The sequence below is a fragment of the Camelus bactrianus genome, chromosome 33 (genome assembly GCF_048773025.1).
Source record: "Camelus bactrianus isolate YW-2024 breed Bactrian camel chromosome 33, ASM4877302v1, whole genome shotgun sequence".
NCBI lineage: Eukaryota > Metazoa > Chordata > Mammalia > Artiodactyla > Camelidae > Camelus > Camelus bactrianus.
In genome coordinates this window covers 5,468,414-5,484,504 of record NC_133571.1, presented here as the reverse complement: position 1 = coordinate 5,484,504, position 16,091 = coordinate 5,468,414, and the positions used below count along the sequence as shown (strand labels likewise).

Sequence of the window (16,091 nt, the reverse complement as noted above, 5' to 3'; positions counted from 1 at the left end):
TTATCTCTCTTCTTGTCTGGCATTTTTCTTCTTTTTATCTTAGTTTTATTTTGCCTTTAATATTTTCTAGGAATTATAAGAAGGTTGGTAGGAAATCTCTGTATCTCTACGTTCCCACTGAATGATCCATTTTGGATTCCACTGTAATCAAATTGTATCTGGACCCTTCTAATTCTTTGAGAAGTTCATTACGTCATATTGTTTATGAAAATTTAAGGGTAATGAGGATGTTCCATGAATGATGTGGGTTGGATCAAAGCCTGGGTGCTATGGATTTACCATCCGAGGTTTGTGAATTCAACCCAGGATGCTGACCCTTTAACTGCTTGTGTGGCTCATTTAATTTTCCTCATTTGAAAAATGGAGATAATAATACAAACGATATTTATTCCTTCAGGAAGGGTGAATCTCAAGTGTTTTAAAGAAGTCACATACTTTGAAAATATTAGATGTCATTATGATGACAGTTATCACAATGGTACACATAATGGTATAAAGAGTAATGAAAAGTATATTTATATATGTTTTTGGGGGGCTAATTAGGTTTATTTATTTGTTTTATTGGAGGTACTGGGGATTGAACCCAGGACCTCATGTATGCTAGGCAGGCGCTCTGCCGCTGAGCTATACCCTCCTCCCAAGATTTATTTTCTTTTTTCTCAAATGTCACCTGTGTTTAAAGACAAGGGAGGGGGATAAGGATAAATGCAGCAAGACTGGCAAAATATTCATAATTGCTAAAATTTAAGATTTGTCATATTTTTTCTTCTACTTTTGTTAAAAAATTTCCAGAAGTCTGAAAGAGGGGAGCATAACCATAGATAAGACAGAAACTGAAAAAAATCGAGAACACAATGATGAGTGATAGTAATAAAACTACAAAAGATTAAATGGACACTTTTCTACTAATATAATAAATTGCCAAAATAGAAAAACCTACGAACTAGGATCTACAACCATGAAAAATCATGGAATCAGTAGTCAGATAGCTCCTCTGACACCAAAAATATCCCCAGTCCCATAGAGGTCAATGGGCCACTTGTTGAAAATTTATCTATTTTATACATGCTGTTTTGGAGAAGAAAGAGAGGAACCTGCTTATCTGGCTAGCATAATCGGGATGCTAAAGCTAAAAAGATTAATTATAAAACTAGGGTTAGACACAGCAGCTGTTTTATTGGGGTACGTGGGACAGAGCGTAGGACTGAGAAGGGTGGTTCAATGCGACTTCAGCTTCATCTGTATTTTAATTCTGTTAAAGACATGAAACAATATGAAAATGTAACCAAGCCGGATCCTCTGGGGCTTTCCCGGGACAGAACCCCCCCTCATGTCCTCCGCCTGCTTCTTGTCTGTAGGAAAACTTTAGCCTCCGAGGCTTTCCCTGAGTTACAGAGAATACATTTCATCAGAAAATCGAGAAAATGCAGAAATAAAGGAAAACAAGCAAGCAAGACAAAATAATGATAGTTTAGCCATTAAACAAAGTCAAAGACCTTTAGTTCCTCCCAGGACTATGGATAACATCCTAAGCCACGTCCTTTGAGCTGTTTCCACCTCCGTGTGGAGGAAGTTGACTGTGTGCTGACCACAAGCACGTGGACCCCAGGCCGGCTGAAACTAGCAAGTTGGTGGTGTTGACTCCTGATCACCTCTCCACCAGCCAATCAGGTTGGGTAAGAGCTCTTCCTGTCTGCAGCATGATGGTTTGACCGGCTTCTGACCCAGATGCCGAAAGACCATACAAGAGCAGAAAAGAGGCGGGACCCCAGTTCCAAGAAGGGCCCCCACATTCCCATTAAACCAATGCGCTAACCTTGTCCTTATAATCTTGCCTTAATCATCCCCTGAGTGAGAAGTTGATTTGTGAGCTAAGGTCCCACTTCTCCATTCTCTGACCATTGAATAAAGCTTGTACTGCTTCAGTCTTCAAGCTTTGGGTTTGTTTTGACTGTGTGAACCCTAAGGGAAAAAGAGCTTTCTCTGCTGAGGCAAAGGGAGCCTTGGCAAGGCTGGGGCCCAAGGTGGGGTCCGTAAGACCTAACTTGGTAACAAAAGATATTAAGATTTGTTAGTTTTGTGTGGTAGGCACATTCAAATTATTTCACATTTCTAAATTTTAAACTTGTGTCAAAAAAATCTACAACAGCACATTACAATGGTTTCTTGCTCAACTTCCACAGCAGAGAAAATTAGCCCTTTAAAGCATATTATGTGCCAACCTAAAAAGCAGCTGTCAGACCCGGTCAGGGGTAGGAAGCCTAGAACGTACTATTCTTAGATCAAGAAATCCTGAGTAGTTCAAGTTACTACAGGTCTTGTAAACATCGCTGTCTTTTCTCATGTAAATTGGTGAAAAATCAGAGCATTTTATTTTTGAAACATTGATTTGCCTGTGACTCTGCAGAGCTGAACAGCTAGGAATGAACTACTTTACACTATGCGTATGTTTATTTAGCAAGCTTTTATGGAATGCCCACTGCACTGCAAGCGCGACACGCCTAGCCACTGGGTCTGCATGGGTGAGAGATACAGTCCTTGTTCTTAAGGGGCAGGGATGGACAGAACGGTCAGTGCTGACAATACAGTGAAAGCAGTGGTGTCTAGGACTACGTAGATCACAAAGGTTCATCCATCCCAGCCTTGAGGATCAGGGAATGTGACACTTGAATCAAGTACTGTTATTAAACATCAAGCAAAGGTGGGAGGTGTTGAGGAATGTGGGAAAGGATGGTATAATCAAAGGGACTGGCACAGGCACACAGGGAGAGAACGTCCAAGACCTGCAGGTTTGGGATTGCTGCAGAGGAGGTCAGAGAGCTCAGGAGCTAGATCACCATAGGGCCTTGCCTCTGCAGCTAAAGATTTTTTTTTTTTTAAATTGAAGTACAGTCAGTTACAGTGTGTCAATTTCTGGTGTACAGCACGGTGTCCCAGTCATGTGTATACATACATATATTCATTTTCATAGTCTTTTTCATTAAAGGTTATTACAAGATATTGAATATAGTTCCCTGTGCTATACAGAGAAAATTTTTTTAAATCTATTTTTGTATATAGTGGTTAACATTTGCAAATCTCAAACTCCCAAATTTATCCCTCTTTCACCCAGTAACTATAAGGTTGTTTACTGTTTCTGTTTTGTAGATGGGTTCATTAGTGGCCTCTTTTTTCTTTTTTGTTTTTTAGATTTCACATATTAGAAATATTATATGGTATTTTTCTTTCCCTTTCTGGCTCACTTCATTTAGAATGACAATCTCCAGGTCCATCCGTGTTGCTGCAAATGACATCATTTTATTCTTTTTTATGGCTGGGTAGTATCCCATTGTATAAACATACCACAACTTCTTTATCCAGTCTTCTGGCAAAGGATATTTTGCAGCTAGTTTTTTTAAATTGAAATATAGTCAGTTTACAATGCTGTGTCAATTTCTGTTTTTTAGATTCCACATATAAGTGATCTCATATGGTATTTTTCTCTTTCTTTCTGGCTTACTTCACTTAGAAGGATGATCTCCAGGTCCATCCATGTTGCTGCAAATGACATCATTTTATTCTTTTTTATGACTGAATAGTATTCCATTGTATAAATGTACCACAATTTCTTTATCCAGTCATCTGTCAATGAACATTTTGGAGCTAAATATTTTGAACCTAATCTGGGAGCTACAGGAAAACACAGAAATAAGAAATAATATGCTTTCTATTTTAAATATTTATTTATTTATTTATTGTTTTTATTGAGGTATAGTCAGTTTACAATGTTGTGTCCATTTCTGGTGTACAGCACAATAGTGCAGTTGTACATATGCATACATATATTCATTTTCATGTTCTTTTTCATTCTAGGTTACCATAGGATATTGAGTATATTTCCCTGTGATATGTTTTCTATCTGTAGTGCAGAGAAGCCAATTTTTACTCGGACTCCAATGGAAAGACAATTGGTAGATAGCACCACATGCTGGGTGAGGGCACGGGTGTGGTAGGAGGACCTCAGCTCGTGCCTAACCTGCACCCAGGGCTTTCCTTCAGGATGATGAGTGCAGGTTTATTCACTGCTGGAGCGAGCCTGACAGCAGCTGGTGTGTCCTGGGATCTTAGGCCCCTCCTGAGAGAGAAGTTTTCTGATGGGAAATAAAAACTCAGCAGTCTTTTGATGTGCTGTTAATTACTGAACAGTTCAGGGAGATTCTAGCCGGACACACCAGCGTGAAACGTTCTGTCCCTTAGTGAATTTGATCAAGGGTGTTTTCTCCTAGGAGAAGGAAGGTTTGCTGTAGCACTGCATCTTAGTAGCGGAGGGAAGTGACTGTGAGATAACAAGACGCCTGTTCTGTGAATCCCCAGGCCGAACCTGCCCATGAGCTTCTCTGTCTGGGAAGACACTGGGGTGATAGTGAGGAAGTGCTCCTTTAGCATCCCTCAACAGGGTGTCACACATAGGAAGAGGCACACTTCCCCAACCCAAGTCCTCATCTCGCTCTAGAAGTAGGAGTCACGTTGGTGCCTCCAGTGTCGATAGCTGTGGTACCAGCAGAGGTACCGTGTCTTGTAGGCTTGGTCGATGCCCAAGGCAAGCAGTGATAGTTCTTGGCAGATACGATTGTTCACAAAGAAAGCAGTAGGGATGTCTTGTGTTTGTGCTGGTACTCAGTGGGAGTGGGTGACTTGTAAGTGCCTGGTGAGTGACGTAACATCGAGCAAAAGAGGGATAGAGTAGAAGAAGGAAAATTAGCCTGTTAGCACAAAATGTGTACCCCGATGAAGACACAGATATAAAGGTGGGGGCCTCTCTTTCTGTTCTACACTGGCAAGTGGGGAGCAAGAACCAACAAAATCCAAGCTTTAGCAAATAGGTCTGAAACACCTCTGCCAGATAAGCTGCCCAAATTCCCGGAATACCAGCCCCTGGCAACTCCACATTCACTTACTGTAAAAGTGTAAAAGGTTAGGTTACTCCTCAGGCTGCAGAACGAGTGCCCAATTGCCCTCCTCCAAAAGGAAACCTAGCCTGTGTCTTGCATCCAGCTAATCTTCTTCCACAATATTGCAGCTAAGCACTTCTGTTTTCTCATTAGCTTCACAGAGACCAGAGAGATCTTCATGACTCTCTTCTCCCTGCTCCAATAGCCAAAGGCTAAAGCCGAATGGGCTCGTTCGGAGAGAACAAGAAGCAATTTTGTCTGATCCATATTATTCTTACTAAAACAGCAATTGTGTTATTCTGACCGACAGATTCTCAAGAAAGATTCAGCTAAAATACCCTTGATCAAATTCACTAAGGGACAGAATGTTTCGAGTGGGTGTGTCTGGCTAGAATCTCCCTGAACTGTTCAGTAACAGCACGGCAAACGACAGCTGAATTTTTATTTCCCATCAGAAAAATAACAAAGCCCATCTGAAATCTGGGAGTGTTTTGAGGGCAGATGGTTTTAGCCTAGTAGTAAACACATTTTTGGCTGCTTCTTATTTCTTTTTTCCCCCCTTCGGCAGCTATCTTTAATGGGCTGAGAGAAAGCTGTTTGTTTGCAGAATCTTATTATAGAGCAGAAATATACTTGTTCCAGAGAAGAGGAATTTAATTGGTTCCAAGTCAAATGATGTTAACAGGTGTCACCTCACCAATCCAGGACTTAAAATGGGTTATTGTAAACAGGACTAATACGTATTTTTCTGGCTCTTGCTTCCACCTATTATGCAAGGCTGCATGCCCCTGCGGCGCTCATCTCGATTATTTCTGGCAGCCTTAGGGAGTGGGTGACATGTGCTCGTGCACACGTACTGTCGGCGACCACATGGCGCCTGCCATTTTCTTGCCCTTTAGCCCAAGCTCCTCTCTGCTGTCATCTGCCACACAGCTTAATATAAACTGCAAGGAAGTCTTGAGTCGTATTTCTGCTTCTGCCAGGCTCCGTGACACTTCATTGGAAGGATATTCTATTGCTGGTTCCATGGATGCACTGAGGTCCACGAGATGGCACAGGTAGATGGAGAATGTCTCGGTCCCTTTCAGTGTTCCACACTGTTGAGGTTAACTGTTCAAAGGGTTATGGAGTTTGTGCCCATGGCTCTCGCCTCCCCTAGGACGTGGACACCAAGCTGTAGGGAGGCAGGATGGGTAGCATGTGGGTGTGGTGGTGACGGACCGTGCCTCTCAGACGTGACTGCACCATCACTGAGATGTCCCCCAGCTGCTGTCCTCTGAAATCATAGTCACGCCTGCCCAGAGGCGATGCTTCCCTGGCTGCTCTCAGTCAATAATTGAGCATGAGAGGAATACAAAGGTCATCTCATCCTGGGGGACACGGGACATCGCTGACAGATGGCTTTGATTTGAGGTTTCCTAACAGCCTTGGCAAACTTTCCTTAGAACTTAATTGTAGTCTAAGATGCTTCGCACAACCTCCCTTCCCATTTTCCTATCTCTTTCTCTTGCTGTTTGATGACTGTCTGTTTCCCCACCCCCTCCACATTTTCTCTCACAGGCATTTCCCCCAGTACGTCTTTTTCTTTTGCACATTCAGTCCCGTTCTGGCATCTTGCTTCTCAAAGGACCTAGACTGACACAGTGCATCTGTTCTGTGCATTGGCGTCATCATCCATTCTCCCTGTTGCTGAACCACGTGTACCTTCTCCAGTCCTTCCCTTTAGAGGAGTTTTCTCTCCCAGGTGGCTTCTGGGTCCTTTTATGAGTAGATTTGATATTGACCTCCATCTCTCCCACTCAGTTTGCCTGGAATGCTCAGAGATGTGATGTGACGGAGGTTCACATGGAGCCCCTCTGTTATATAGTTTAGAGCATCTATTATGATTCTTTACCAGTTTCATGCACAGTTAGAGAAACAAAAGAAATACAAGAAACTATCTCTGCCTTTGAAATTAAAATTCAGTTAGTGAGACAAAAATCGCACATGTGCCACAAGTAGTTAAAAATACAGATAATAACTATTAATGTTTCAAGGACATGGAGACAGCCTCAAGAAATATGGTTTCCTCTTTCTCGTGTGTTTGGGATAATGAAAGAGAAAAGCAGAAAGCTGCTCCATGACCATCTGGACGCGAAGATGTGAAGGTGAGAGGGGTACCATGATCATCTTACTCATCACCGTGATGGGCTGAGAGCTTATCGTCTGTCATTAAGGCCTTGCTGAAGTCTCCCATTGTGTCAGAGACTTGTCGAATTCATGGACTGACACAAAGTGTTCACTTCTGGCTTCCTCACGTAAAAAAGGTGGATGGAAATCAGAAATAAATTACACAAGTTAGTTTGGCTCTTAATCAGGCCTAAGAGCTCAAAATTGATTTTACACTTAGGAACGTATATGGTGGTGGGGTGGGGGGAACAAATGCCAGTTAGATCCTCAATACCATGGTCAATGTGAGTGTTGTTTTCTTAACACTTTTGGCCTTTGGCTGATTTCTAGACTATAGGCATAGGAATAATGTCAAAGATTATTTAGTGTGTCCTCCTGCAGATGGGAGGAATAACACTTGGAGAGGGAGTTGATACAGGATGTTAAGTCACAGGAATTGCTCACAGAAAAGAAAATAGCAGCAGAACAAAGTCAGGTTGATTTAAAGAGAGAACTTTTCTTTAGTACAGAGGTTTGAAATGTTACTCCACCTGCTTAAATGAGAGACAACAGTGTCGTTGCTGTTGTTTTTAAATAGGCTCACAGATCCTCAGGGTTAAACTCTGCCTTAGGCCCTTGAAGAATAGTCAAGTGACTTTGGGTAACTTGCCTGTCTTTCAGGAGAGGGTTAGGTCAAACTAGTGACAGCTGAGTTCTCTGCGTTATCCCACGCTCTCATGACATCCCAGGATAAACCGCTCATGTTAAGAAGCTCCTGAAGTCTCTGTCTGGGAATTTGCTAGAGCCCTGGGCACAGCAGCCCCTGGTATAATGTTGGAAAAACTTAAGTGGGAAAACCAAACAGACAAACTCAACTGACTCATGAATAAGCAGTAAGATTCTTCCTTTAAGTTGCATTGAAATTGACCAGTTCAGTTACACTGACAGTATTGCTGAGCTGTTTTGTGATACGTTAACATTTCCCCATTGTATTTAACATTTTAAATAGCGTACAGCTAATTCCTATTCCAACATAAGCAAAATGAATGCTTGTCTCACAACAGATGGTAGGTTATGAATAATTTAAATTCTATAAGAATCAAATTCTAGTTTTTTTCAAGCATCAGATTCCTTTATCAAAAATATCTTAAAAACTTGAAACGGTACCTATACAACCTCAAACATGAATGAAAAATAATATAAATTATGTTTCTTTTTGGGTGATGATATTAAAGGTAATTTAATTTTTCTTTATATTTTCATATTTTTACATTTCCTACAATAAATATGTAACTTTTTAACTGGACAAAAAAATAATTTTGAGTGGTTAAAAAAAAGAATGGGTGTGGCTTAGCGAGTAGAAAACATTTCTAGCATTTGAAACTCTATGGCAAGGGCTTGGAAACAAAAGACAGAAATCTGACTACATTCAAGGAGTCTGCCAAGGTTTGACAGCACTATAATTACTATGTACTACCTGTCACTTCAACAAGATGTCTTTTTACATGTGACAATAGGTTGTTGTATTAAGATTCCCCATCACTGGGTTTATATCAAAATGAAGAAACGGAATGGAATGTCCTTCCTTTAGTAATATTTCTGGGGCATGAGGAATGATGGGGAAAGCTTTGGCTATGAACACAATGCTGTAGGGAATTTTGTTCATGTCTCCTGGGAATGTATTATTTTGATTGACCCTAACTGGGGTATTCAGAGGGGAGATGTGTTCTATCATCTAATAAAGGATTTGATGAACAAACATAATTGCTGGGGGGGTCATGTTCAGTTGGTGTGTGTTCAAGTTAAACACTTGAGAGGCTCCGTTTACCTCCAGACATCTGGAATGTTAATTACAAATTCATTTTAACAGTCTAGTTTTAGTCATTGTTTATATTTGCTAGTTATACAATTTGATTTCTTTCTGATATACTCTGTAACTCGTGTTTTTCACTAGTTTTGACCAGTTTTCCAGCTACCCTCAATCTGTTCAAATGACCGAGCTCAGCTGTATGAGTTTACTGCTGTATTAGTACATGGACAGAGATACATACCCATGGCTCCCACAGCTGTTTCAGATGAAACTGTATATTAATTTGTAAACTTGCAACATACAGCTTAGCTGGAAAATTATGTGGAACAGATGACTGGGGAGATAACTTTCACCACTTGGACTAAAGTCAGTTTTGAAGGGGCTAAAGATGCCTGCTGCATTCTGGTTCTTGTGTGTGTATTTTGGGGTATACGTGTGCAAGGCAGGGAACTCTTCATGCTTCACAAAGCTGAAAACACAGGTGGTTAAATGAAGTCACATTTTACACCCTCACATGCCGAGTAGGGGAGCAGTCAAATGCAGCAATGGTTTGCTAATATTAGTCTGGTTTGCTAATATTAGTCTATCACTCTTGGTTTATGATGCTTTAAACACATGTTAGAGATATTCGTGAAGATGTAAAAGATGAATTTAAAACCTACATCAATTGCACCAAATGTCAACTGGAAAGAAAAGACTTTAAGTCCCTGGGCTGTTCATACAAATTGGCAGCCAACGGAACCGTCTTAGTCAACACATTTCCCTGTCCCCCTAAACACAAATAGCCTCCAACCCTTGGAGGTTGTTCCTTCGAGATGTTTCATCAGTGACATCACAGTGATTGCCACCTCCCTTGGACTACTTTAGGCCCTGCCCAGAGCCCAGGAGTCCAGACAGCCTGGGAGACGAGCAGGAGTTGGAGCCCAAGTTGGAGAGAGAGAGGAGAAGCCTTCCGCAGCCCAGTGTGTCCTTGACCCTGTTCAGGTAACAGCAGGATCTTTATGCCTGGCATTCAGTGTGCATATGTGTGCAAGGTGCAAATGAGAAGGGCAGAGGAGTATGTACATTTCTTAATGAGACAAACAATGCCTATTGTACAGAGTATTTCTTTTTTTCACCATTTAACAATTTTTTTCATTTTTAATTGAAGTTTAATTGATGTACATTACATTTTACAGGTGTACAACATACTGATTCATGATTTTAAAGGTTATATTCCATTGGCAGTTATTATAACATGTTGGCTATTGTACACAGTATTTCTTAAAGTAGAAAGTAAATGTTATTCGTTCTTGTTTTCTTTATCTGCACCTCATGGTATGCATTTTCTCCTTTCCTGTTAAAATTTTTCCCCCCACACATTGTAGAGGAAAGTATGTTTTCCATCTTTTCAAAGTCTCCATTCAAAGAAAGTCAAACAATTTATTCAGGGATTTTTGTTTTTATTTCACCATACGGCAATCACTTTGGATCACATGGTGTGATCTTGACTTCACAAAAGATTTAAAATGAAGCCAAAATTGTCTTTGTGGATTAACAGCAGAAAAATGGAAGATTTTAGAAGATAGAAGCTAATCTGAGTTTTTGCCTAATTTTGGCATAAATGTATGTGAAAGTAAAACCTACCCCTTAGAGTTAGCATATGTATTGAATGAATTGGATTCATCAGACATTCTCACTTGAATTCTGTGCTTTATTAATTTTAAAAAGTATTTAAAACAACAAATATTTAAGTGCAAGAAATAGTAAGAGGTAAATCATAGGAAATAAGTGTGATGGGTAACCTGTCAATTCAGAGACTATCGGAAAAATTCTGGAGACTTGCATAAAACTTACCATTTGAACAATCGTTTTAAGTCAACACCTGTATAAATATCACCCAGGTCAAGAAACAGAGCATTGCCAGCACCCCAGGAGTTCATTCGTGATTACTTCCCCTTTTTGCCACACCAGAAGTAACTACCATCTTGATTGTTGAGATAATTTTATCCATGCTTTTCTTTATAATTTTACCATGTATGTCTGCATTGCTAAACAATATGATTGTGTTTCCTGTTTTGGGCTTTGTAGAAATGGAGTCAAATTCTGTGGGGTTTTTTTTGTAAGTTGCTCTTTGGCCCAATAATTGTGTTTGTTAGATTCATCCATCTTATTATATACATATACGTTCATGTATTTTCTTTGCTCTATAGCATTCAAATATATGAATATACCACAACTCACGTCCATTCTATCCTTGGTGGACGTATGAGTTGGTTCCAGCTGGGGAATACTGTGAAAGTGTTGCTATGAACATTTTCGTGTATGTGTCCTGGTATATATGTGTTTGAGTTTCTACAGTAGAAGGGAAATAGCTGGATTAAAGGGAATGAGCATTATAAACCTTAATAAAAAATGTCAAATTGTTTTCCCAAAGGTTGAAAATTTACACAAACTTCGTTTAGCCAGGGCAGGTATTTGCAGTAATAACACATTCCTGAAATCACTCCTACGGAGTAGCCACAACTCCAGCAGCTATTTCCAGTTTCAGCTGCCAGTTTCAGCTCTGCCTCTCACTTGCTATGTGTCATTACACAAACAGCTCCCCCTCTCTCTGTAGGTCAGTTTCTCAGCTTGGGAGAGAGAAAAATCACGATAAAACTTGCCGGAGTTGTGAAGGTCACGGAGTTGTGAAGGTCACGTGAACAAAGCTGTGGCAACATTTTCTGAGTATGTTCCCATTGGGCCACTATCCATAATTTCTTTTATTCAAGAGTTTAAGCAAATAAGCAGATTTGGTGGGACAGTTACTGTGCCCTCCCCAAATTAAGTGCTTTAATCAGTATAAATAGGGTCTCATATTTTTTGCATATCTCTGTATTTCTTCAGAACTTACCCAAACAAATTGTCATTTGGACCAGGATTTAACTTTATTAATAAATTTATAGGGAAGAATCTGCTTTAGATTCTCATTTCTTTGCTTCCAGTCTCCTCGCCTGGATCTGTCATCTTCCTGTTCCCCTCTGCTCCTGCTTGCATTCTCGCTACTTCTTTTGTCCTTCATTTTCCTGTTTATTTTCACCTTCAAGCAAATCTTTATAAAGATTTTCATTGGAAATTTACCATATCCCTCATGCAGAAGGCAAGAATAGAAGTGAGAATTAAAAGGAAAATGAAACATAAATCAATTATCATTGGCCATACTTTAAACCAAGATTCAACAACCTATACTGGTGGATACAATCTTATTTGAACTTGTCTATTATGCTGGCAATTACATAATCTGAAAAATGATCATTCAGCTGGTTTATACAATTAGTAATTTGGTCCACTAATAGTAAAACAAATACAGTAATTATAGTTAATAATTCAGTCAGGTTAAATGGTTAAAAATACCATCTTGCGAACAACCCTTCTTGCCCCCTGAACCTCCACCCTTAGCAAATAAATGAAACACTCTTTCCCCCCGACTTTTTCACTCCATAGTAGACTTTTGTCCTCAATATCTAGAATTTTATCTTTAAACCTTATACACAGCGCCAGTTATGCCGCATCACTGGAAGTAAGAATCTTATCGACTGCGTCGCACACGTTCACAAAGTGTGATTTCTTGCATGTACTCTCTGTGCAAACTATAAAGATACCACCCTTGCTTTTTGAAGTGTTTACAATATAAGCACATCCTGGACTTGACTAAAAATAGCTGGCACAGGCCCTTGTTGAAACAGAAGTACCCATGAGGTTAACACTTGTTCTTTGGACTGAGTGTCTGTTATGTGAGGGACTTTTGGTTGACCCCAGAGGCTCTGTGCCCAACGCAGGGCTCTTAAGAGGGCAAGCAGCTGCTGAAACTGCTTAATGCTTGCACAGGGTTAGACGAAGACAGGTCAGCCTGAAATCTGAAAAACTACGGCGCCCTGCTTCTACATGTAATTCAAAGCAAGGGCAACATTAAGCCATGACATTTCGTTGTTGTTGTTGTTTTGGTGAACTTGCTTGCTATTACTCCAACTTAGCAAAGCAAGCACAGACACACACACACACAGAGAAATTGGAGAGAGAAAAATTTAATAGTTTATATTTTATCAAAGCATCAGGGGGAGGGTGGAGCTCAAAGTGGTGGAGCGCATGCTTAGCATGCATGTGGTCCTGGGTTCAATCCCCAGTACCACCTCCGAAAAAAAAAAAAAGAGTAAACAAATAAACCTAATTACCTCCCCCCTCCAAAAAAACCCAACAAAGCATCAATATAATTATCACAAGAAAATAATCAGGGCTATGTTTGTCTTTTGACATCAGGCCAAAAAATCCAGACTCTCTGTGTAAGTCCAGGTTCTTCAGAGAAAAAGAGCCTATGGGGGGGGGGGGGGAGTGATGTATGTAATTGGCTCATGGGGTCGTGGAGGCCGGCAAGCTGAGAATCTGCAAGGGGGCTGGAAACCCAGGGAGGAGCAGCTGCTCTAGTCCAAAGACAGTCTGGAGGCCAGAAAGCTGCGGTCGAGGCGCTGGCACAGTGATTTCTCCTGATGCCTCTCTCGGGGGCCTGCACGTGGCCTGTTTTCTCCCCAGGTCTTCACATGACTATCATATTTTAATGGAGGTCCTGGGGATTGAACCCAGGGCCTTGTGCATGCTAAGCGTGCGCTCTACCACTTGAGCTGTACCCTCCCCTCTTTAATGACCTCATTTTAACTTAATCATCTCTTGAAAGGTCCTATCTCCAAATACAGTCACACTCCAAGATGCTGGGGGTTGAGGTTTCAACATATGAATTTGGGGAGGGGGTCACAATTCAGCCTGTAACAGTTCCTCTACCATAATGCTCCTATTTCCTTTTAGGAAAGAATGCTCACGAATGTCCTATGTTTTCTTTGCTGCTTTCTGTCAGGAGGTAAGGACAAACAGGAGGTCTCTGGAGTGCCGTCAGAAGTCTGCCTTCAGTTCTCACTGAGCCCCTCTGAGAATGGAGCGATCCACCCGGGAGCTGTGTCTCAACTTCACCGTTGTCCTGATCACGGTTATCCTCATTTGGCTCCTTGTGAGGTCCTATCAGTACTGAGATGCCACAGCTCCTGGAATTGACTGCAACGCTCCAGAGCTGTCTTCTGTGTGCCCTGAGCTCCCACTCCTGTCATGGGATGCCTTTTTCGGCACCTCACGGCACTTCTGACCTGCACGCACAGCATCTGAGGTGCCGCCAGTGTCAGGATCGATCCTGTGACCTCTAAAGATGCTGCTCTCAAGGGCTGCCAAGTGTTTGCCAGGAAATGTTAGATTTATCCCCCAACTCTTACTGCAAATGTGTTAGACAAGCCACAAGGGTAAAAGTAAACTGGATTCACTATGCCATAGAATTTTAACAAGCCCCTGATCTGTCTCACCACACATACCTTCAACCCACACTCAGCAACCAAACTGTAAATCAACCTACCAGAAGAGAGAAATGTTAAAGGAAGTCTTTGTCAGCCCCTCTAGCTATCATGTGAATAAAGTTAAGTCAACCACAAAAAATGACTTTTAGAATTTATTTTAGCTCCTATTTGTGATCCTGCATTTGACCCTTGGCTGGTATTGAAAGTGACAAATGCTACAGTATTTGTGGCATTTGAGATAAGCCAAGATCCTCCAACTGCTAAGGATTTGAAACCAAGTCAATTACGGGTGTCACATTTCAGATAATTCCATCGGTTCAGTGCTCCTCAAACTTTCCCTCTGAAGTAGTCCCAAAGGGAGAAGGAAAATAAATCCATTTCATGAGGACGTCTGAAGCACAACCGAACTGCCCACTAAAAGCACAACGTTTCTTTGAAGTTTTGTGTTTGACCATTAAGAGTCATAAAAGAATGTATATTTTACTCTGTAATATTTCCATTGTTGCGTTCATATAAATATTTAAAATCATTTGTCACCAAGTAAAACTAGAACATGAGTCATGACCCCAAGAGTAACATGTTCCAGTTTGGCTATTGTCATCATGCAAATTGGGCCAGTCATTACTCAATTACGTTTTTAACAAGGAGGGAATAAAAAATATAACATGTATGTTTAAAAAAGAGCTATGAAATAGACATTTCTTAAACATGTCGCTTGCATATCCTGTACTAGACGGATCCATTTGTCTTTTGCTGATCCTGACATAATCATAGAGAAAGGAACTGTTAAGCCTCGTTTTTCATAGCACCCCTCACAGAGACATTCCCTGCTGAAATTAGCCTATCGCTGAGGCATTGCCTGCTTGGCATTGTGACACCTGGCTGCGCAGTTTATATACTCAGGGGTGATTTTTCAAAATACTTATCCTGGGTCCTCCTCGGACTGATTAAATAAAAAAAATAAAATAGGGGGGAGAGCCCAAGAATCTGCATTTTTTCCAAAAGTCTTTTTGATAATTATATTGTGAGAATCAAACTTTGACCTGACTGTGAATCACCAGGAGCTCCCTTTTAAATGCAGGTTCTAATTCAGTTCAAATTCTGATTCAGTCTGAGTTGGAGCCTGAGATCTTGCATTTTAAACAAGCTCCTAAGTGGTGCCAACACTATTGGTCCATGGTCTCTGCATACTTAGTACATTAGAATCACCTGGAATCTTTAGAAAATGACCCATGAATGAGCCCTATTTCCAGAAGTTGCCAATTTAATTGTTCTGGGATGGAATCTGAGCATTATTCATTTTTGGAAGGACTCCAGGTGATTCTAATGTGTAGCCAAGATTAAGAACCCTGGTATAGTTAAAGGAACAAAGGTCATTATTTTGATGGACTTCCACCAAATTTGGGGACTAGCAGCGTATGGTCCTTGATGTCCTGTTCCTAATGTCAGAGTTGGGCTACATATATGGGTGTGCAATTGCTAACGATTTAGTGTGCGGCATGCCTGCCATGGTCACATGGCTCCAGGGCCCTTTGGTAGAGGGTTACTAGTCTTTTTACTGGTTTGAGAGGGTGTGTGTGTGGTGGTGGAGAGGGGGATGGACAAAATAAGTGACAACGTTCCCTTCACCTAAGTCTGAGTCTTGGTGCCAACGTTTACGCCAGGTAGCATTTACTGAATCTACTGCATGTGAAGCCTTGTACTAGGCACTTTCCATACATTATGCCATTTAGCCTACGTGGGAACTGAGGATCGTAGACTTCACTAACCAGATGTGAGTATGTAGATGTATGCTTGGATGACAAACTATCGCCTTAGCTTCCGTCAGGGACTGCACACAGACCATGCTTC

General features: G+C 41.0%; 1 long non-coding RNA gene across 2 annotated transcripts; it reads left to right on the top strand.

Moving 5' to 3' along the window:
• Nucleotides 1–9,737: 9,737 nt before the first annotated feature.
• On the top strand, nucleotides 9,738–14,379 carry LOC105068996 (sarcolipin). Of its 2 annotated transcripts, XR_006724818.2 has the most exons (3): nucleotides 9,742–9,873; nucleotides 11,489–11,598; nucleotides 13,757–14,379. It is a non-coding gene; the product is annotated as a sarcolipin (long non-coding RNA). The 2 variants fall into 2 exon arrangements; XR_835284.3 differs by lacking the exon at nucleotides 11,489–11,598 and having other exon boundaries at nucleotides 9,738–9,873.
• Nucleotides 14,380–16,091: the final 1,712 nt, after the last annotated feature.